The sequence below is a fragment of the Nomascus leucogenys genome, chromosome 22a, assembly GCF_006542625.1.
Source record: "Nomascus leucogenys isolate Asia chromosome 22a, Asia_NLE_v1, whole genome shotgun sequence".
Classification (NCBI taxonomy): Eukaryota; Metazoa; Chordata; class Mammalia; order Primates; family Hylobatidae; genus Nomascus; species Nomascus leucogenys.
The window spans coordinates 87,742,497-87,765,935 of NC_044402.1; positions in this window are offsets into that span (position 1 = coordinate 87,742,497).

The following is a 23,439-nucleotide window of genomic DNA, read 5'->3' on the forward strand; positions in this document are numbered from 1 at the left end:
AATCATGGCGGTGGGTCTTTCCCTTGCTGTTCTCATCATAGAGAGTAAGTCTCTTGAGATCTGATGGTTTTATAAAGGGGAGTTCCTCTGCACACCCTATCTTGCCTGCCACCATGTAAGATGTGACTTTGCTCTTCCTTTGCCTTCTACCATGATTGTGAGGCCTCTCCAGCCATGTGGAACTGTGAGTCCATTAAACCTCCTTCCTTTATAAATTGGGTATATCTCTATTAGCAGCATAAAAGCAGACTAATACAAATACATTATAAATGTAAAAGTATAAGTTAACTTATAAATTAATGAGGTTAAAAAAATCATTTTTTAGGATCATAGCAAAGAATGTAAGAAATATTCTTTATGTTTGTTTCAAAATCTGACACTGGCAAAATGTAAGATCTACTAAACTGCTTGACTACTCTATACCTTATTTTACTCATTGATAAAATGAAGATCATAATATTTTTCCCACTTCATAATGTCATTGTGAGGATTGACTGAGTTAATGTATGTGGAGTGCTTAGGATACATCTTATAATATAGAAGCATTACACAAAATGCTAGCTGCTATTATTATTATCACTTTCCTCCATCTGAGGGGAGAGAAATATGCAGACCTTGTGTCCTACTTCTGTCTTTGAGACCTTGATTTCAGGAGACAGAGAAATGGAAACAGAATAGAGAGAAATAAAAAGAACGAAAGAAAGACTCTCCTTCATATAAAGCATAGATACTATTACCAGCTTTCTTTTATTTTTGGTGTTTCCCAGAAAGCCATGTTATCATCTATAGAAAAATATTTTTACTTAAATATAGACAGCCAAGAATAAGGATGTTACCAGCCTTGGAATTTGCTTTGTTTATTGGTCATGTGCAAAGTGCAGGAGATGAAAGATAGTTTAGTTCAGTTTAGTAACTGCTAAAACCAGAATAACTTTAATATCAGTTCTGTGGAATTAATCGCATTAAGGGAACTTCTCACAGTACCTGACTTAGGGAAGAATTGAATGGTTGTGTGTGCAGTGTTGCTTTGTCTGATATTTGTTTGGACCCTAAGCGTTAATTATAAATGAAATTACAGATGTTATATACTATGTTTCAATTGTCAGTCTATATTTAGCAGAAACAATTTTTATAAGAATTCAGTCATTCTTTAATGTGTTGGTTATACCCATGTAAAATTGTGACTCAAAATTTTTATATCATTATTGCACCACAAGTAAGAAACCCCAATTAATTAAAGAAAAGCATAGAGATAATCACAAAACCACACCCCTTTGCCTTCAGAAAGCAAAAAAAAAAAAAAATATCCTGGACTAATTTTATGTGACATTTATAAACAATATACATTTCATTGATACTTGTATTTTCAGAACTGTAGTTCTCATACTTCACCAGCGAACAAAAGAGCATCTTCTCTTCCTCTTCTCTTTGTCTGAATATTTAGGTAAATTCATGCTTGGAATATGTAAAATTAGAAATTCTTATAGTCTTTCTTGTCATTTCAGTGCTAGATATCAAAATATTAACAAGAGTTAGCTGTGTTTTTAGTTTAACTGCTCTTTGTTTTAATATTTGTAAAATCTCCTTTTCCCTCATCTACTTCAGAAAATGCATAAAATATAAATAGAAGCTTATGTAAATTTTCTCTGTACTTTGTTTGGTTTTGTTGGTAGGGAATGGGGTACAAGTAGAAATGTAGCTATTTATCCTGTTTTTATGTTTTGTTTCTTTAAATGAACATTTTCTGTAGCCCAGAACTCAGCAGGCTTCTGAGACCGTGTTGGTTGAGACCATTAACTAACACTAGTTAGTTAACTTGAACAGTTAGTCCAGAGTACCTCCACTCAAATTCTGGATCTGTTGCTTTTCATCTCTGTAACCTTCTGGAAACTGCTTGACTACTCTATACCTTATTTTACTCATTGATAAAATAAAGATCATAATATTTTTCCCACTTCATAATGTCATTGTGAGGATTGAGTTAATGTATGTGGAGTGCTTAGGATACATCTTATAATATAGAAGCATTACACAAAATGCTAGCTGCTATTATTATTATCACTTTCCTCCATCTGAGGGGAGAGAAATATGCAGACCTTGTGTCCTACTTCTGTCTTTGAGACCTTGAGTATTGCAAAGACAAGTGTAGGAATGAAATTATTGTAGTATCAGAGAAGTTGTGAAGATTACATTGGAAAGTACTTAGAAGAGTATCTAAGATATAGACCACATTAAATAAGCGAATTTACCCAAGTATATCTTTTTCTTAGTTCATAGAATTTATAGATTATTTTTGATTCATTTACTTTTTAACAAAAATAATACAGTGCTAAGAGGGGAATGAGTGGCCAAGACATTTGAGTTTTACTATTGCAGAAAGATATCTCAGCTTTTATTGAGCTAAGACCTTTTAATATATTAAGTGTTTCTATCCAGTCACATCTGAGATGAATGCTACCTCTGCTATTTCTTAGTTATGTGATGTTAAGAAAGTTACAAAAGCTCTGTGAATTTCAGTTTTTTTATTTGCAAAGTGGAGTCATAATGCCTATCTAAAAAATATTTATTGTGAAGATTTAAAAGATAGATTTAGAAAACTGAGCATCATGTACAGAGCACAGAGTAGTACTAAATAAATGGCATTAAATGCTCTGTAATTTTTTCCTGTCTAAATTATAATTTACTGTTTGGTTGACCTCAGCTTTTCACTGCTCTTGTGTGGTCATTCCTATTGCCTACCAACTTAAATGGGACAACATGCAAATAAAAACGTTGTTGACACAGAATACACTATACTCATGTTATAATTTTATAATGAATATTAATAACTTTTCTGCTATGGATTATCAGTATTTGATCTCAGACCATCTGTTTTCTTTTCAATGTTCTCTCACTATCCCTTCTCTTTTGTGATTTTAACTATCATCTTTCCAGGCCCTTGGGCATGAAATTTCAGTCTTCCCCATCTCCTCCTTCTTTTACTCTTTTCATAATTGAACTGTTGCAAAACATTTCTGTGTATTTGTTTGAGAGAAAATTGATTTCATTTGCCCCCTCTTATCTATCCTATTAGAAGAATTCCTGGTGAAAGTGTTAGTCACATTACAATGTTTTGGCTTTGTTTTTCACATCAATGCTCATTTGTCCTTTTATTAAAAAATTCTCCACTTAACCTGCATATTCTCTTATACTTGAAATTTGAAATTTATTGCTGAAGAGCTGGATGTTCTCAGATTTTTCCTTATGTGTATGACTTTTCTCTTTCTCTCTACTTCAGCATATACGCCTCTTTTTTCTTCAATTTCCTTTTATAAATTGAATAATTTAAAAATTCATCAGAATTATTGATCATTTTGAGCAGTAACAGATACTGTAAATATAATTTTAATTTACATTGAATTAATAATATTGTTTTGAAATAAGGCAATATAATGATCAACAATTTTTTATTTTTTTTTATTTTTATTTTTTTTGAGACGGAGTCTCGCTCTGTCACCCAGGCTGGAGTGCAGTGGCGCGATCTCGGCTCACTGCAAGCTCTGCCTCCCGGGTTCACGCCATTCTCCTGCCTCAGCCTCTCCGAGTAGCTGGGACTACAGGCGCCCGCCACCACGCCTGGCTAATTTTTTTTTTTTGTATTTTTAGTAGAGACGGGGTTTCACCGTGGTCTCGATCTCCTGACCTCGTGATCCGCCCGCCTCGGCCTCCCAAAGTGCTGGGATTACAAGCGTGAGCCACCGCGCCCGGCCAACAATTTTTTATTTGTTCAAATCTAGTAAAGTTCTAACTTAAGATATGTAATAATTATGACATATTTAAAATATGTCTTAGAAACTTATCTACCATAATGCTACATAGATATATTTATAATGATGTAATAACCATAGTTTTAAGCAAACTAATTCACATTTTAATATGCATAAAATGCCACATATGCAAAAGGAAAGACATTTTCTAGCTACATAGGTACTTATTTAACTTGATGGACAAACAGTGGCTGGGAAAGTGCAGTTCACCCTGATTGCTTTAAAGTCGGGATGATTCCAATTTGATGAAACAAGAATGGAGGGTGGAGAAAAAGGAAAGGTTTAAAAAATGTTATTCCACTTGCATTTGTCTTCTTTGCTAATCTCAATTTTTACTATAACAGATCCATAAATTTATGACATTCTGGGTTGGATTGAATTCAGCTGTTTAGAAAAAAGCAATTACAACTATTGTCCCCAAGCCAAGATAACAACACACCAATTATGACTAGCCAAGAAGCCTGGAATTCACAAACTGCCTTATATTTATTTATTTCTTCATGTTGGCTGTTTATCAGGAAGTGACTTCAGTAAAAAGGAGCTGTAATTAATTTATTAAGTAAGCTCTCAAAACTCTAAGAAGAATGGCTCATATGCTGTATTAAAAAGTGACTGAATAATTCAAATGCAAATATTATTGCAGTTGATTTGACTAGCACTTTTTCTAAATCATTTGGGAAAATAAGGTCATGATGACATGGATGAATGGTTTTTAATGTCTTTGCTTTTGTTTCTGAAACATCTTATTGATCTATGTACAGTCTATATGAGCAAAGGAGAGATAACGTGTGTGTATTTACACACACATATGTATTAAGCATATATATATATATATTTAATTCTCCTCAATAGTAAATCCAATACAAATTATAGTTTTAGGCATCCTAAAATCAGATTTCAATGTAAAGTTTATATGAATACACACAAGGCCAGTCTTAACAGATGATTTTGTTAGGTGTAGATTTAAAACTAACTTTCCCAAAAGTTGTTTGTAGCAAATGCTATTATTGAACACTTAAATTATAGATAAATACTCTATTTAAATTATACCCTTATCTGTATTTCAAGTATTAAACAAAAGACTTAGCAATGTTTTAGAGAGCCAATTAATTTTTTAATAAACTGTTTTATTTTAGAATTCATTTTATTTTTAATTTTGGGCTTCAAAAGTACTCTTAATTATTACCTTGGAATTATGGCCTTTCTGATCTCATTCATTGTCTCTCTCCCACCTCCTGCTTTTTAGGACCTTAAATTTTGGGGTGATTATGGGTCCTTTTGAGAATCTGATGAATGTTATTTACTTTCTTCTTATTTAAAAAAAATATTGCGTTTTAATCCTAGCACTTTGGGAGGCCGAGGTGGGTGGATTGCTTGAGCTCAGGAGTTCGAGACCAGCCTGGGCAACATGGTGAAATCCCATCTCTACAAAAATTACAATAATTAGTCAGATATGGTGGTGTGCTCCTGTATTCCCAGACACTCGGGAGGCTGAGGTGGGAGGATCACATAAGCCTGGGAGGTTGAGGCTGCAGTTAGTGGTGATGGAGCCACTGCACTCCAGTCTGGGTGACAGAGTCAGACCCTGTCTCAAAAAAAAAAAAATGTGAATCCTATAGTCTCTCCATGGTACCCACATAAAGAACACTTTTAAACAAATATTCTTCCTTTCTCACCTTTCTACCTAAATGCATATTTAGAGGCAAAATAAATCAACCATAGAAACCACAGGATGAAGGAGTATGATGATCATGTTCATTGTAGTAGACTTGAAAATTATAATTTTGGTTAACTATTTCTATACTATAGTTCTGGGTGGTATCTTGCATATATACTCACACTATCAGAGAATACTTATCATTTGGGGGCAAAAAATTAAGTAAAAGAAATTCCTTTTATTTAAACATTTCAAATAAAAGTTTGTTGAATTCGTGAAATTTGCCCTTTCTTCCAGATAGACAGTTTCATAGTGGAATTCCATAAATAATATTTTCCAAATCTCCTCCTATATACTCTTTAGAAATTTTATACTACATTTGTTTTTTAGCTATTTTATCTACTGAATTCCCTATTTTATTTCTTTTTCATGATACTTAGTATACTGATTTCTTTTTTCATTTAAAACTTGTTTGTTACAAAAAATCTTTTATGATGTGTTTTTAGTAACACAATGCCTTGAAAATCTGTTCGCCAGTAGGAACCTGATGTGAGGGGCAAGCACGGCGGCTCACACCTGTAATCCCAGCACTTTGGGAGGCCAAGGCAGGCAGATCACTTGAGGTCAGGGGTTTGAGACCAGGCTGGCCAACATGGTGAAACCCTGTCTATACTAAAAATACAAAAATTAGCTGGGCTAATTTTGTATTTTGATTACAGCTGGGTGACTGTAATCCCAGCTACTTGGGAGGCTGTAGCAGGCGAATCGCTTGAGTCCGGGTAGCAGTGGCTACAGTGAGCCAAGGTCATGCCATTGCACTCCAGCCTGGGTGACAGATTGAGACTCCATCTGAAACCAACAAAGAAAAGAAGAGGAAAGGAGGGGAGGAGAAGGGAGGGGAGGGGAAGGGAGAAATCTGATGTGAGAAGTCTGTAACGGCTGTGATGAGAGGTGCACTGCGACCTTTAATCACCACGAATTGCATCTCTTTCAGGACCTTCACAGTACAGATATTGAAAGAGTTTACTCCATTAATTCAATGAATCAATGAATGAATTGAAGAAAACATGGTTACCAAAACCAGGAAAAATTTTGCAATTGCTAGAATAGAAGCTAATTATGGTTGTTCCTAGTACACTGAGGTGGAAATTGGAAAGAAAGTAGAGATATTTGAAATGCCCATAATATCTTCAGAAAACTCCATTACTAAAGTCATAGATTTTACTAACAGAGGCCAATAGAGTCTTCCTTGAGGAATATTTGCTTTTTATAACATAATTATCACATATCTATAATCTTCAAGTCAAATCATATTTAAATATTTAAAAAATACATGGATAGACCTGTAATTTGTAGGCATAGCAGTAAAAAGAGAAATCATAACTAATGGACTACTATGAAGGCCTGCAGCACTAATCCCAAGAAGATCTAGAGTAAGAGACAAAATTTGATTTGATAAACCTTAGCATACTCATGCAAATTATATGATTATTATTTTTTAAAATAAGTTATTTAAATAAATAATTTATCTTAATTAAAATTACATAGGATTTACCAGCATTTTGAAATAGTGTAAATCATTATTACATTGATCACTATAATTTTAAGCTGAAAGAAGATATACAATAATTTAAAATGGATGTTTTAATAAAATTCTGACATGTAACATTGATTTATGCTTGTATAAATTCAAATTATTGTGCATTTATTATATTTGGGATGGAGGGACAGAAAAAATAAAACAGTACAGTGTAGAAGACTGATATCAAAACCAATTATTACTATCACATGTAACCACTGCTATAATCACTGTGTGAGTATGAGTCCTTCGGGAGAAGAAAACAGAACAACTAATTGTCCTGGGGAGTGAGAAAAGGCCATGGATGAGGTACTTTTGAACTGCTGCTGAATGATGAGCAATGGTTTCTTAAGAGGAGGAGGTAGAGCAGGATATTCCAGGCACTGTGTTCTGAAAGCGAGTGGTGTGTTCAGAGAACAGAGAGTTCAGTGTGCTTGGCACAAAATTCAAAAGAGAGAAATGGTGACTAGAGAAATAAGTCATGACCAGGTTACAAAAGACCTAACATTACAGGCTAAAGATTTCAAGCTTTACACTACAGGTGATGGTGAGGCAGAGAGGTCTTAGGTAGAAAAGTGAAATGATCTGGGTAAAGAATATTACATATAGGGGCAGCATATGAGTATCTACAGAGGGAGAGGAAACCTCAGCCAGAGGAGTTCAGATAGGAGGGAGAAATAATGCTCTAAGTGAAAGATTTTAAGGAACTGAACTAAGGCAGTTGAAAGGAAGACAGAACAGACGTTAGTGAGAAAAGTTAATAGTTATAGAGATTAATTGAACATAGATACTCTGGAAAAGGGAGGAATGTAAAAGGATTTCTAAAATTTGGGCTTAAGCAAATACAGAAAACAGTAACACCCATTAAATATAGAATACTGGGGGAGATCAGTATCAGTAAGAAAAGTATATAGTTCTATTTTAAACATATTGATATGAGATGATATTGGGATATTAGGTTGGTTTTTCCAACAGCTAATCCGGCTTTTCTTTCTTTTTCTTTCTTACCTTCTTCCCTCTCTCTTTCTCTTTTTTCAATATAAGTATGATATTTGATGCCATGACACTGATTTGGATCACCCAGAGAGAGTGACTGTAATTGGAGGAGGTGAGCAAGGGAATCCAGTAAATAACCTGCATTTAAGAGATTTGTAAAAGAGGAACAGTTGGTAAAGGTGACAGTGATGAAATGATCAGAAAAGTAGATGGGGAAACAAAAATTCAGTGATGTCTTAGAAGTTAAGGAGGAGAGTTTCATGAAGTCAAGTCACCAGATTTAGTAAATTCTTCAGAGACCAAAAAGTAAGAGAATATTGGCGACCTTGGCAAAAGCAGTAGGGTGAAAGAGTTGAATTCATTCATTCATTTATTTATTCAACAACCATTTGTGAAAGATCTTCTATGTACTTCAGCTGGAGACACAAATTTCTGTAATACTTATCATCATGTACATTGCATTGAAATAAGGATATGTCTATTCTATCAACAGTTTTACTGGCAAAGTAGTTCATTATGGGTGGATGATCTTGGTTACATTCAGTCTTTACACTGCATTCTTCTTTTAAGAATGATGTTTCTATCAAATATGTGTTTCATTATATGACATCTATTATCTTCTGGTCTATAACCTCTTAATAAATCAAAGATGTGAACCAAATAAGGATCTCTATCAAAGTGGTTACTTAATATTTAGATACTTGAAATAAAATTTCTACAGAAAATTTTCCCATTCATCTTCACCCCGTTCCCTCTCGCCCCACCACACGCACCCCCATTATCAGCAGCCACACATTATTACCTAAAATTCTCGGATAAAATGGAAATTGTACAATTGAACTTTTAAATTTAACGATTAGAAACACAAATGTTTCATTCATATTTTAACTAGTAGTACTTAAAAACAAATGATGTATTCAGTCATAATATAAAATTCTAGCCTCAGATAAAATCTCTCACATTCTCACTTATGACTATATAACTCTTAGACAAATGACTTAAGTTCTCTTAACTCCCACATAAGTAAACTGGGAATTACAATACATGCTTTGTAAAGTTGTACATTAACAGGAAATAAACTAATATTTAAGAAATAGCTAAGAAAGAGCTTGGTACATAAAATAATAACTGGTGATTATTAATATAAAAAAGTGCTTAGTAAAATATATAATATATGGTAGCTGTTTAACAAATCTAATCCTAAAACTATGTTCTTTGAAATGTCCTTCATTACTTAATATCCCACTAGGCATTATAAATATCTTAACTGATTTAATTAATACAAAATTTATTTAAATGGTTATTTTTTTCCTCCTTGCTGAATAACAAAAGAAATGAAGACTCAGCAAGTTAAGCAACTTGACTAAAGTGGGGAATGACAGAACTATGATTTGCATACTGGCCTTTCTAACTCAAAATCCTGTGCAGCTAAACATTGTGTGATCCAGCCTGCTTCTCTTTTAAAACTCCTCACTTTCACTTCTTCCTCTACTTTATGATTCATTCTATTTTCTTGTATTTTTTACTTCTCATAAATTGTTACCAGTGATCCAGAAAAGCAACTAATTTTCTAAAACTCCTTTAGTATATGCTTGCTCCACAGTTCAGTTAATTGGGAAGCAGCTTACCGTTTGACTATAAGCGATACTGTACTATAAAATCTTTCCAGGGGTATCAGTGATTTCTATTAGATTTGTTAAGATTTGAAGCCAGGTGTGGTGGCTCACGCTGGTAATCCCAGCAGTTTGGGAGGCCAAGGGGGAGGATTGCTTGCATCCAGGAGTTGGAGACCAGCCTGGTCAACATAATGAAACCTTGTCTCTACCAAAAAAAAAAAAAAAATTTAAAAAAACCCACGAAAATTAGCTGGGCATGAGGGTGTGCACCTGTAGTTCCAGCTCCTCCGTGGGCTGAGGTGGCAAGATTGCTGAATGCCAGGGTGTTGAGGCTATAGTGATCTATGATCTTACTAGCCTGGGCGACAGAGTGAGATGCTGTCTCAAAAAAAAATTGACATGTCTAACAGTTTCAAATATTTTCGCCAAGATAAAGATTTGTTTTCCTTTCCTGACAGATACACTGACTAATCTTTTGATGTAACTGAAAGCAATCACTTTCAAAAGTGGTTCCTATGGACAGAAAAATTATAATTAATGCAAAAGTTAGTAATACAAGTTTCAGAGCTATATTTTTTTCTTTTCATGGAATGTGAAAGAGAAAAATATCAAATTAATCAAGTTCTTGGCTATTATAGTTTACTACTTAGTATCTGTTCATCCTCCCTTGTACTTGAAAAGGTTAGAAATGACAAAGGTTCTATTAATTCTTTCCCACGTGCTTTTTCTCTGAACTAAAATAAATCTTGAAACTTCCTGAAGATCTCGGATGCTGATGAAAGCTTGTATTTGTTTTGGTAGAAAGGAAACTAAGAAATCACTTTCTTTTATAGTTTAGCATCTTTATTTCAATCATTCTCCCTGCTGCTTCATCAGTAAAAAAAAAAATAATGTTTAAAGATGAAATGTTCCAGACCTTATCTTCTGAAAAATCAAAGTGGCTTTTTACTCAGTTTCTCGATTCGAAAAGCCTGCTGTCAAATTTGGTAAGATTTACTTAAATTTACTAAACCTAGTTGATAGCTGATTTTCACTTATATTTAGCAGCCCACCTCCATTCTGACTTCTGTCAGCTGCCTATCATTCTGGGAAAATTATTTCAGTATCCAAATGTCCTTTGCTTAACATGCATTATTAATGCCGGGCCCTTGTATTTTTTTCACTTTTGTGCTATCTATGTTTAGTCAAATATTATCTTGTCTTTTAATATGTAAGCCAAACATAAATGGAACAGCTGATAGGCAAAGAACATGTACACATTGGGTATAGAAAAATGGAATGATGTTAGAATCTGAGCTGGACATCAATTTCTAGAACGTAATTGTGTAGAGAAACCATGTATATTGATTCATAGTTACCCTATATTTTTCTTTCAAATTTGTGCATGTCTCTTCCTTTTTTTAGAAAGAGTCATGAATGTATAATCTAATCCATTAACACTCACAAGTATAACTCAGAGTGGAACGTGAATTAAAAATCTATGGTCAAAAGGAAATGAGAATTTATGACCAAAGAACTTTGTAAAAATACTTTTGCCTGAGAAGAAATAGACAAGCTCAAGAAGAAATGAAAGACCCAGAGGCAGCTAATCTAATTTGGAGCAAGACTAACTGAATTATAAATGCAAAAATCAACCTTTAGAATTTAAATCAATTATAGATATAAAGATCCTTTCACTATTCATCAGTTCACATCAAGATCTTTGCAATTGAATTTAAAATTTTTCTATCTTTAACAGTTTTCTAAAAAGTGTCCTGGGTGGGAATAAGGGGAATAGAATAAGTTATCTATCATTACAATGAATCACTCAGCACTCAGCAGGGAGACTTCATGTGCATGGTACACTTAGAGACACTGGTTTTTGAAGCAGGTACACTTAAAAATATCAAAAGACAGATTTATTCTGGGTTAATTTCTTGAATATAGCATCCTGACTACTTGCAGATTTTTGTCCTTCATCAATGTAAAAATGAGTTCATTCTTAATAAAAATGCTAGTGTTTTCCATTGATCTGTATTGTTATCATTATGATAGGAGATTGGATTTTAAAGATGTAAATCTTCTTACAGTGAGCTTGCTACCCTCTGAAAGCAAAAAATAATTTGAGCATTTTTTTTAAATGTGTATGATCTCCAAGTCTTTTGAACTATTACTCCCCACCATTCCTTTAATATTTTTTAAGCAATTCTAGGCTTTGATTGTAACAGCTGCTATTCTTTCTTTTGAGCAATGCTGCTGCAGTCATTTTCAAAGTGTTGACCCTGGTCCAGGTGCATCAGCATCAGCATCACCTGGGAACTTGTTAAATGTAAGTTCTCAGGTTCCCCAGACTAGCTGAATGAGAAACTATGGGGTGGACTCAGTAACTAGTGTTTTAACAAGATCTCCAGGAGATTCTGGAGCTACACATTCTCAAAGTTGCATGCTCAACTTTGAGAATCACTGCACTTCTGAACTGAGCTCTTCACTGTGTTGTGTATCCTGAATCTCTTTGGTAGTATGGTAAAGCTCGTGGATATTTTCTCAGAATAGTGTTTTTAAAAATCCAAAATGAAATACATAGATTACTAAGGAAATAGGCTATATGGAAATTCAGTTATCTAAATATTAAAAACAAATTTGTGATACAATAATACATGTCCTTCTTTATAAACATATTTAACTAACAACACCTGTGCAGGTCTAATTACTGTCATAGCTTTGAAATATTGGTAATCAATAAAGTTATTTTTAGATTACTGCAACAATCACAGTGATATGACTATACATATGATTTATACTGGTGACATATTCACAGACATTACAAATAATATTGTGATTTATGGCCACATTTATAATGAAAAGAGAAAGTACATTTCAGCCAGCAGTTAATAAAAATAAAGATTTTCTTTTGCATTCAAGTTTATGGTTCCCTTGAATTTTGTCCATAAACTCCTAGGGGAAAAGGACCCTTGCAAGATGGGTCATTCTCAATTCAACTAGAAAAAAAATGCTTATCTTGTAACCTGATAAATATGGTACATTGTAAAACATAGGAGACAGGATATGAATCAAATGTGCTCTGGAAACCATAGAATAAATTGTTCTCCCCCAGGACACCTCATAACCTAACACCTGTGACAATTAAAGCAGAGCTGATCTAATAGTTTACTGGAAATTACTCACAATGCTCCACATTTTCCTGACTCATCATACATTTGTATTTATTATACTTTTAAATTTCTTTCCACATGCTTTGCAACTTTCTACTTGTCATTTTATATATTAATTGATAACTTTTGATTCTTTAGAACCATTTAGAAACAGTTAGTTTTCAGGTCTTCTCTTCGTGTTGTTATGCCAACTCCATTTGAGGAAACGGATATTCAAAGATCACAAAAACAAACCAAGGTCATGGAGCACAGTTCAGTGTCATGACTCCCACTCAGTTCCATATTTCTGGTTCTGTCTCCTGGACTTACTGGCTATAGCTGCAAAGAGGCAGGGAGCCAATGAGACCTGACCACCATTTGAGATAGCTGACTGGCAAATCAGCTGAATGAAAAGAATTTTTAAAAAAGGATTCCATTTCAGTTACTGCAGACAGACTATTCAAACAGGAAGCAGAGTATAAAAGCATGGACTACTTTCATCACGGGACAGAAGAGGTAATAGACTTTCAGAAAAGGAAGAGATCTATATTTTGTAGATTAGACTTTGTATGATAGGACTTTTTGCCAATTCCTTCTTTCAGAAGCCATTATTTTTAAACCATGTTTTCATCTTAAAGCTTGTTTCATTTGCCAGATTCTTTCCCCAAACTCTGGTTATCAAGGGGCAGTAGGAGGTTCTTTGAAAAGCTTTATTACAATGATTTTACTATGTTGTCCCTTGCTGGGATGTGCAGCCTTCTAATCTGATATGAACACTGATTTTCCTAGTCTTAACTTTATAATTTGGTAACAGTGTGACATCAACATAAATTTTCAAATTATATATTTCATTATTTATTAACTGAGGATTATATTCGCCTTATTTTTTCAAATAGAGGGAAGAGAAACAAATATTTATTTACCACCTACTATGTGCCAAGCTCTCATAATAGAAGAAGCCAGCAGTGTAAAACAGCAAAGAAGGTAACACAACTAACTGGGCAGGCAGAGGTAGAAGAAAGGAGAGTGAACCTCTGTAAATGTTACAGCTATCAGGGAGCCAGATTTCAACAGTGAGGAGGTGTAGAAACAAAGACATTACGGTACAGGAAGAACCCATGATTGTCTTGTTGGGGTGTGAGTATCTGCAAAATATCAGTGATAGCAAGAATCACAGTATTTTTGTTATGCAGAGTGCTGAGTTTTCTTCTCTAGCTTTTTCTAGGGCTGTAGAAATGTCTGCAGACAACTGCTGATGGAAAATTTAAGAAAGATGGAAGACAGGGAAAATCTGTCTAATGTGGAACAGAACACTGCATTTTTATAGGACAAAGAAGAAGCAAAGCCACATTTACTGTCAGTTTCTGTATTTCATACATGATATCTACATTTGGAAGGTCAGACAAAAGCAGAAAGAATTTCCCAGTTTCTATGTGAAAGGGAGTGGGAGGATCATTGGATTGAAGAAACTCTTCATGAGAACCAGTGTCTCCAGAGAAAGAAAAACTGACCCGCACACTCTGATGTTTAAATTCAATGCTTAGGAATACAGCAGATATTTATTTTTGTTTTTATGCCAGGAAATAAAGAATTTGAAATGACCTGTAGAACAACAGTGAAGCCAGACTCAAAATTGTGTCAATTAAAGAAGCTTATTATGACTTCTGGTGGAAATTTTTTGCAATTTCACTTAGCAAGTCAAAAATAAGGACTGTTAGTTACTTTCAGGAGTGGACCATGCTTCACAGGACCATGCAGTATAATATTTGGGCTATATAAAATTAGCTATTTTCATGATTATTACTAAGAATTATTGTGTCTTGTTAAAATAGCAGGTAAATGTGAGATTTAGTATGCATAAGAAAAGCGTGAAATAGCTCTATGGCAAAAAAAGAAAAAAGTAAAAAATGCTTAACTATTTAATATGCAGTTTTCAACTGGGGACAGAAAGGAGTAGCCTAAGTGAATATGAGAACATCTAATTCATTATCCAAAACTGGATACTTTTTTTTTCTTTTTTCATTTCTTTTTTCTTTCTTTCTTTCTTTTTTTTTTTTTAATTTGACACAGAGTCTCACTCTGTCGCCCAGGCTGGAGTGCAGTGGCACAATCTCAGCTCACTGCAATCTCTGCCTCCTGAGTTCAAGCGGTACTCCTGCCTCAGCCTTCCAAGTAACTGGGACTACAGGCGTACACCACCACGCCCAGCTAATTTTTGTATTTTTAGTAGAGACGGGATTTCTCCATGTTGGCCAGGATGGTCTCGATCTCTTGACCTCGTTATCCGCCTGCCTCAGCCTCCTAAAGTGCTGGGATTACAAGCGTGAGCCACTGTGCCTGGCCGAAACCTGGATGCTTTTATTTGGTACAAATGTTCAGGATCCTCCTTAGTATCTCTGGGGACTGAGGAAAGAGTACAAATGGAAGCTCATATATTTGACGTTTTTCATTCAAGTATATAAAAGAAGCCACATAATCATTAAATAGCTTTCTATTTCTGTCTTTACTAATAATTATTCCTAAAACCCAAGAAAATTCATATCAAATTTAGAATTCCCAGAATCCTCAGAATCCTTGGAGTTTTGTGCAAGAACATGCTGGTATAGGGTGAGCTGCCCTCTGATCCCTTATCCCTGGCCCCTTACTGTTCAACCCCAGCTCCTTCTTGCACTGGTGAAGCCCCTTGTGTGTATGTAAGTCCACACTTAAGCCTGTGTATCTAAGTTGTGTGCACTTCTTTGTGTAAACAGCCATCTTATGGCCAATCCTTGAAACTAGGGGTGGATATAGAAGAGGCATCATTTATCATCAGAAAGGGGAATCCAGACAAAACATGCATGCAGTTTCTGAATATGAGCATAAGCCATTTGGGTTTTAAGCTCTGGGGTCCCAGGTACCAAGGATATGGTTATAAGTGTTATAAAGCTTTAGGTGGACAGATTTCCTTAGTTTGAATAGCTCATCCATGGAGTGAGGGCCAGCTAGAGGAAGACCAAAGTGGGAATCTCTAAAGTGCACAGACAAAGGCAGGGGTCCTTTCTTCATGAATCTGTGGCTAGTACTGCAAGTGCTAACCTGGAATTGATGCCAGAACAAGCAACAAACGTAGACTCTTGGGAAACTGGGATGCATGGTCACCTTAAATTTATGGTGCACATGCAGTATAAACTGCAGTTTGGGTGAGCTTTCTGGACCCAAAATCAGAAGGACAAAAATGAGGCTGACTGCACTTGTTACATGAACATGAAGAAATACAATTTTAAAGTGACCAAAGTGAACTTTAAGGAGAGAGTTTTCAAATTTGTGGAGATTGCTTTGGCTGTCTATTTGGGCTCTCTTTTGGTTCAATATGAATTTTAGGATTGTTTTTTTCTAAATCTATGAATAATGACATTGGTATTTTCATAAAGATTGCATTGAATCTTTAGACTTCTTTGAGCAGTATCATTATGTTGATAATTCTTCCAATCCATGAGGCCAGGATGTTTTCCCATTTGTTTGTCATCTACAATTTCTATCCTCAGTGTTTTGCAGTTTTCCTTGTATTGGATGTCTATGAAGAAAACAAAAACAATCATAAACAATTATCCAGAATAGAATTAAGCAAGATGACAACTTTTCCAGAACACTTAATTCAGAAAAGAAAATACTATTCAATTTAGAGGAATGATGTATAGTTTGATTGTTCATTATTTTGTTTCATTATGAGGTAATGGGTACACAGAAAATTTCTAATAAAATGATGGAGTGTTATGGATTGAATGAGTACATGCCATCATAATTTATATGTTGAAGCCTGTCTTAGTTTGTTAGTGCTACTGTAACAAAGTATGTGAGACTGGGTAATTTATAAAGAACACAAATTTGTTTCTTACAGTCAAGAGGCTGAGAAATCTAAGTTCAAGGCACTGGCAGGTTCAGTGTTTTGTGAGGGTCAGTCTCTGCTTCTCAGATGCCTTTTTGCCTTGTTACTACGTCCTCACATGGCAGAAAGCAGAAGGCAAAGGAGACTAGCTAGTTCCTTCCAGTCCTTTTTTAAAGTCACTGATACCATTCATGAGGGTTCCATCCTCATGATTTTTTTTTTTTTTTGACACAGTATCTTGCCCTGTCACCCAGACTGGAGTGCAGTGGTGCAATCACAGCTCAGTGCAGCCTTGGCATCCTGGGCTCCAGGGATCCTCCCTTTTCAACCTTTGTAGCTAAGACTACAGGCAGCACCCTCATGATTTAATCACTTCCTAAAGGCCCCATATCTTAATACTATTATATTGGGCATTAAGTTTCAACATGATTTTTGGAGGGGGACACAAACATTCAAACCATAGCAAAGCCCTCACCCCATTGTGGCTTATTTGCAGATGAAGTAGATGAGGTCTCAAAGGAAGTAATTAAGATTTTGTGCTGGGATTTGAGTCTAGTTATAGGTCCAGAAGCAGAGAGGATGGTAGGGGTGGTTCTTGAAGAGATGCAGCATTGTCTTACATGTCAGCTGCCACAGGGGATGCCATTACAGTTTCCTCAGGGAATGCAGGATTTATTCCCCAATAGGAACTAGAAAAACCAATATTACTGTGGGTGGGGAGGCCTTTTTGCTGGGGTAAGAAGGCCACTTTCAGTAAGGGTGGGGAGGCTTCTTCCACTGGCAAAGAATACTTAACAGAACTTAGAGGCTCAATGTCCCCAGCTTCATCGGGGTCTTCTCACAGGTCTCCATCTCTTCTTACAAGATCTCATCCCAAGAAATGTTGTCACTTTAACAATAGACATTCTGCAAAGCTGGCAGTTTAACTTTTATTGTAATTCGCCCAATTATAGGATGAGGTTCTGCATTTGATTTTTCAGCAATGTCAGCCATGTGGCTACAGGAGATAAGGCTTTTCCCCAGGGTACACCTAAAAGCTCTTAGTTCATTTATGCAGCACAGAATCTGGGAATTTGACTCTCTAAACTCATTCTTTTCTTTTACCACTTTGTCAAAAAACATGAGGAGCAACCAACCAACGTTATTATTATTTTTTAAGTTTTCCAAAAGTGCTTGAAAGTATCATAAAGTCACTCAGTTCCGTGCTTCTTATAAGTGATTGATTAGGAGTATCCAATGCAGTCATTTTATATATGTCTATAAACATTTCAAGCCATAGACTATCAGTAGTCTCTTCCTTACTAGAAATAGAGTCATTATGGTCTTTAAGTCTAATCCGATTGGAGAGCCAATTCCAGAAACTCCAGACCCAATTCAGAAAACTCATTCTTAAAATTCTGTTCTTCTGGAATCAGTCTTGGTATTAAAATTTGTATTAGGTCAGAATTCTCCAGAGAAATAGAACCAATGGAATATTGTGTGTGGGTGTGTGTGTGTGTGTCTGTGTGTATGTGTGTGTATGTTTATACACATACATATATGTAATCTCCATACACACATACATATAGAAAGAAATAAATTTATTATAAGGGATTGACTCACACCATTATTGAGACCGTGAAATTTCATGTTCTGTCATCTGGAAGCTGAAGGCCCAGGAAAACTAGGCATGTAGTTCCAGTCCAAACTAAAAGGCCCAAAAACAAGAGGGTTAGTTGGTGGTATAAGTTCTGGTCTGAGTCCAAAGACCTGAGACCCAGCAGCACTAATATTCCAGGGTAGGAGAAGATGAATGGTCCAGTTTAAAAAGAGAGAGTGAATTTTGCCCATCCTTCGTCTTTGTGTTCTGTTCAAGCCTTCAATGTATTGGATGTTGTCAAGCCACATTATTGAGAGCAAGCTTCTTTACTCAGATTATTGATTTAAATGCTGATCTCTTCCAGAAAAACCCTCAGAGACACATCTAGAAATAATGTTTTACCAGTTATCTGGGTGATATGGTTTGACCGTTTCCCCCAGGGTTCCTGTGCTGGAAGCTTAATCCCCAATGCAATAAATTTGAGAGGTGAGTTTGTTAAAAAAAACTAGAGACCTAAAACTAGGTCTTCTCATGAGTGGATTAATTTTGGTATTCCAGAAGCGATTTGTTATTGAGAGAGTACATTTAAGAGTGAGTTTTGCCCTCTCTTCTGCACTCTGTTTTTCCACTGTGGAATGGCACGGTAAAAAATCCTTGCAAGACACTGGCACCTTGATATTGGTCTTCACAGCCTCCTATGAGGAATAAATTTCTATTTTAAATTAATTACCCAGTCTCTAATATTCTGTTATAGTAACATAAACAGACTAAGACAGTGGACATCCCTTAGCCCAGACAAGTTGATATATAAAATTAACCATTACAAGTGCACTCACAGGGTGAAACTCTGATCCAGTAGGATTAGTGTCTTTAAGAGGAGACACCAGAGAGCTTGCTTCCTCTTTCTCCACACATGCAGTAAGCACATAGTGAGAGGATGACCACCACAAACTAAAAGAAGGGGCCTCAGAATAAAACCTACCTTGTAAACATATCGATCTTGGACTTTCCAGCCTCCAGAACTGTGAGAAATTAAATTTATCTTGGTTAAGCCACCCAGTCTATAGTATTTTTGCTACAGTAGCGAGAACAGACTAAGGCATGAAGGAAAAGAGACCATGGACTGAATATATAAATATATTTTCAGAACATTTAAGATAATAATGGATAGAAGATCACATACAGCTTGAAATAAGATGAAGAGAAAGAGGTCAAAGGAAACTTAAAATGAAAATGTGAAGGACAAATTGAAATAGCAAAATATTCAAGAACCACCTTAAAATAAAATTATAGGATTAAATATTTGGAAGTGCAAGAGGGAAGAGAGATCTATTCCATTTGGCGTTTGAATACAGATGGAATTTAGAGACACTAGAAAATCCATTCAACTTTGCTGAAAATGTGGGCTGAGGTTTTTAGTTGTGGTTTAAGTACCCTCAGATTGCCCAGAGATGAGGTTTAGTATCCATTAATCTATTATGTCATTGAAATTACATGTAAAAATTTTATTTGCTTACAATTGTAATTCAAAGAAACAAAAAACTGTTATCTCTTTCCCATGCAAAAATTAACAAGGAGGATGACCCTTTCTATAGGCTTCAACACCTAACAAGTGACAATTTCAAAGCATTCTGGCCTTTTGGAGCCAAGATAACAATTAACAGCTAAAGAAGACATACATGCAGCCAACAAATATAGGAAAAAGTGCTGAACATCACTAATCATTAGAAAAATGCAAATCAATACCACAACAAGGTATCATCTCACACCAGTCAAAATGGCTATTATTAAAAAGTCAAAAAATAAATAAAATTAAAATAATAGGTGCTGGTGAGATTACAGAGAAAAGAGAACACTTATACACTGTTGGTGGGAGTGTAAATTACTTCAGCTACTGTGGAAAGCAGTTTGGAGATTTTTCAAAGAACTTAAACCAAAACTACCATTTAACATACATCATGGATGATATGGTTTGGCTCTGGGTTCCCACCCAAATCACATGTCGAATTGTAATTCCCAGTGTTGGGGGAAGGACCTGGTAGAAGGTAATTGGATCATGGGGGCAGATTTCCTGCATGCTGTTCTCATGATAGCGAGTGAGTTCTCATGCGATCGTATGGTTTAAGAGTGTATGGCACTTCTCCCACCCCTCACTCTCTCTCTCTTTCCTGCTGCCATGTGAAGAAGGTGTATACTTCTCTTTTGCCCTTCTGCCATGATTGTAAGTTTCCTGAGGCCTCTCAGTCATGCTTCCTGTTAAGCTTGCAGAACTGAGTCAATTAAACCTTTTTTCTTCATAAGTTACCTAGTCTCAGGTAGTTATTTATAGCAGTGTGAGAATGAACTAATACAGAAAATTGGTACCAGGAAAGTGGGGCATTGCTATAAAGATACCTGAAAATATGGAGGTGACTTTGGAACTGGGTAATGAGTAGAAGATTGGAAGAGTTTGAAGGGCTCAGAAGAAGACAGAAAGATGTGGGAAAGTTTGGAACTTCCTGGAGACTTTTTGAATGGTTTTGACCAAAATGGTGACAGTAATATGGATGATGAATTACAGGCTGAAGTGGTCTCAGATGGAGATGAGGAACTAATTGGGAACTGGAGTAAATGTAACTTGCTATGCTTTAGCAAAGAAACTGGTGGCATTTTGCTCCCACCCTATAGATCTATGAAACTTTGAACTTGAGAGAGATGATTTAGGGTATATGACAAAATAAATTTCTAAGCAGCAAAGCATTTATGAAGTAACATGCCTGTTTCTGAAAGTGTATGTGTGAACAAAAAGATGACCTTAAACTGGATTTTGTATTTAAAAGAAGCACAGAGCATAAAAGTTTGGAAAATGTGCTGCCTGGCAGAATGTGGTAGAAAAATAAAAACACATTTTCTGGGGAGAAATTCAAGCCTGCTAGAGAAATTTGCATAAATAAAGAAGAGCCAAAGGTTAATAGCCAAGACAATGAGGAAAATGTCTCCAGGTCACTTCGGAGACCTTCACAACAGCCTCTTCCATCACAGGCCCAGAGGTCTAGGAGGGAAAAATGGTTTCATGAGCCAGGGCCAGGGCCCAGCTGCTCTGTGCAGCTTTGAGACATGGTTCCCTGTGTCTCAGCCACTCCATCCCCAGCCATGGATAAAAGAGCTCAAGGTGCAGCCCAGGCTGTGACTTCAGGGGGTGCAATTCCCAAGACTTTGTGGCTTCCACGTGGTGTTGGGCCTGAATCTGTGCAGAAGGCAAGAGCTGAGGATTGGGAACCTTTGCCTAGGTTTCAGAGGATGCATGGAAATATCTGCATGTTCGGGCAGAAGTCTGCTGTGGAGGTGGAGCCCTCTAGGGCAGTGTGCAGGGGAAATGTGAAGTTGGAGACCCCACACAGAGTTCCCACTGGGGCACTGCCTAGTGGTGCTGTGAGAAGAGGACCACTGCCCTCCAGACCTGAGAATGGCAGATCCATTGACAGCTTGCACCATGCATCTGGAAAAGCTGCAGGCACTGAATGCCAGCCTGTGAAAGGAGCCATGGGGCCTATACCCTACAGAACCACAGGAGTGGAACTGCCCAAGGCCTTGGAAATTTATTCCTTGTGTTAATACCTCCTGGATGTGAGACATGGAGTACAAAGATATTATTTTGGAGCTTTAAGATTTCATGACTGCCTTGCTGGATTTCAGGCTTGTATAGGGTGTGTAACTCCTTTGTTATGGCCAATTTCCCCCTTTTGGAACAGGAGCATTTACTCAATGCTTGTACCCCACAGTGTCTTGGAAGTAACTAGCTTGTTTTTCATTCTACATGTGCTTAGGCAGAAGGAACTTGCTTTACTCAAATGAGACTTTGGACATGGACTTTTGAGTTAATTCTGGAATGAGTTAAGATTTGGGGGTACTGTTAGGAAGTCATAATTGGTTTTGAAATGTGAAAATAACATGAGATTTGGGAGGAGCCAGGGTTGAAATGATATGGTTTGGCTTTGTGTCCCCACCCAAATCTCATGTTGAATTGTAATTCCCAATTTTGGCGGAGGAACCTGGTGCGAGGTGGGTGGTTGGATCATGGGGGTAGATTTACCCTATGTTGTTCTCATGATAGTGAGTTAATTCTCACAGATATGATGGTTTAAAAGTGTGTGGCACTTCCCCCTTTGCTTGCTGTCTCTCCTCCCACTATGTAAAAAAGGTGCTTGCTTCCTCTTTGTCCTTCTGCCATGATTGTAAATTTCCTGAGGCCATTCAGTCATGCTTCCTGTTAAGCCTGTGGAACTATGAGTCAATTAAACCTCTTTTTTTTTTCATTAATTACCCAGTCTCAGGTAGTTCTTTATAGTAGTAATGTGAGAATGAACTAATACAATGGACAACTACACAGCCATAAAAAAAATCATGTGCTTTGCAGCAGCATAAATGCAGCTAGAAGCCATTATCTTAAGCAAATTAATGCAGGAACAGAAAACCAAATATTGCATCTTCTTACTCATAAGTGGGAGTTAGACAATGAGTACACATGGAGACAAAGTTGAGAACAATGGACACTGGGGACTACTAGAGGAAAGTGGAGGGAAGAGGGATGAGTGTTGAAAAACTAACTGTTGGATACTATGCTCACTATCTGGGTGACAGGAACATTCATATGCCAAACCTGAGAAACACAAAATGTACCCATGTAACAAACCTGCATATGTACCCCTGAACCTCAAATAAAAGTAAAACAAAGCAAAACAGTTTTGAGCCTTGCCTATAAGCCCATTTATTACTCCTGGTGTTCCAGAAGTGGCATAATTTTAAGAGAGAAAACATGAGAAATTAAAAGAAAATAATGCTTCCTGGGGCATAATGTCATCCTACTCCACCTTCCAATGATCATTTTTTGATTCCTTTCACTGCAAATTACTTCAAAAGCATGGTCTACACACCTCTTCTCCACTGCTCTCTCTATTCTATTCATATGCCATTGTCACACTGTTGTAATTATTGAGTTACATAATGGTTGACAGGGCTTATCTCCTCCTCCTCTCTTGTTTATTTTTTTTAGAGCTTTCATTGCTATTTATTTTTATTTCTTCTCATGGAAACTAAAATCAGCACATCTGGTTTCAGAATAATTACCTACTCTCTTTTTTTTATTTGGATCACATGTATTTTATAATTTATACAGGGGAAAATGGACATCTTTATAATCTTCTTATTCAAGAACATGGTGTATCTGTCCA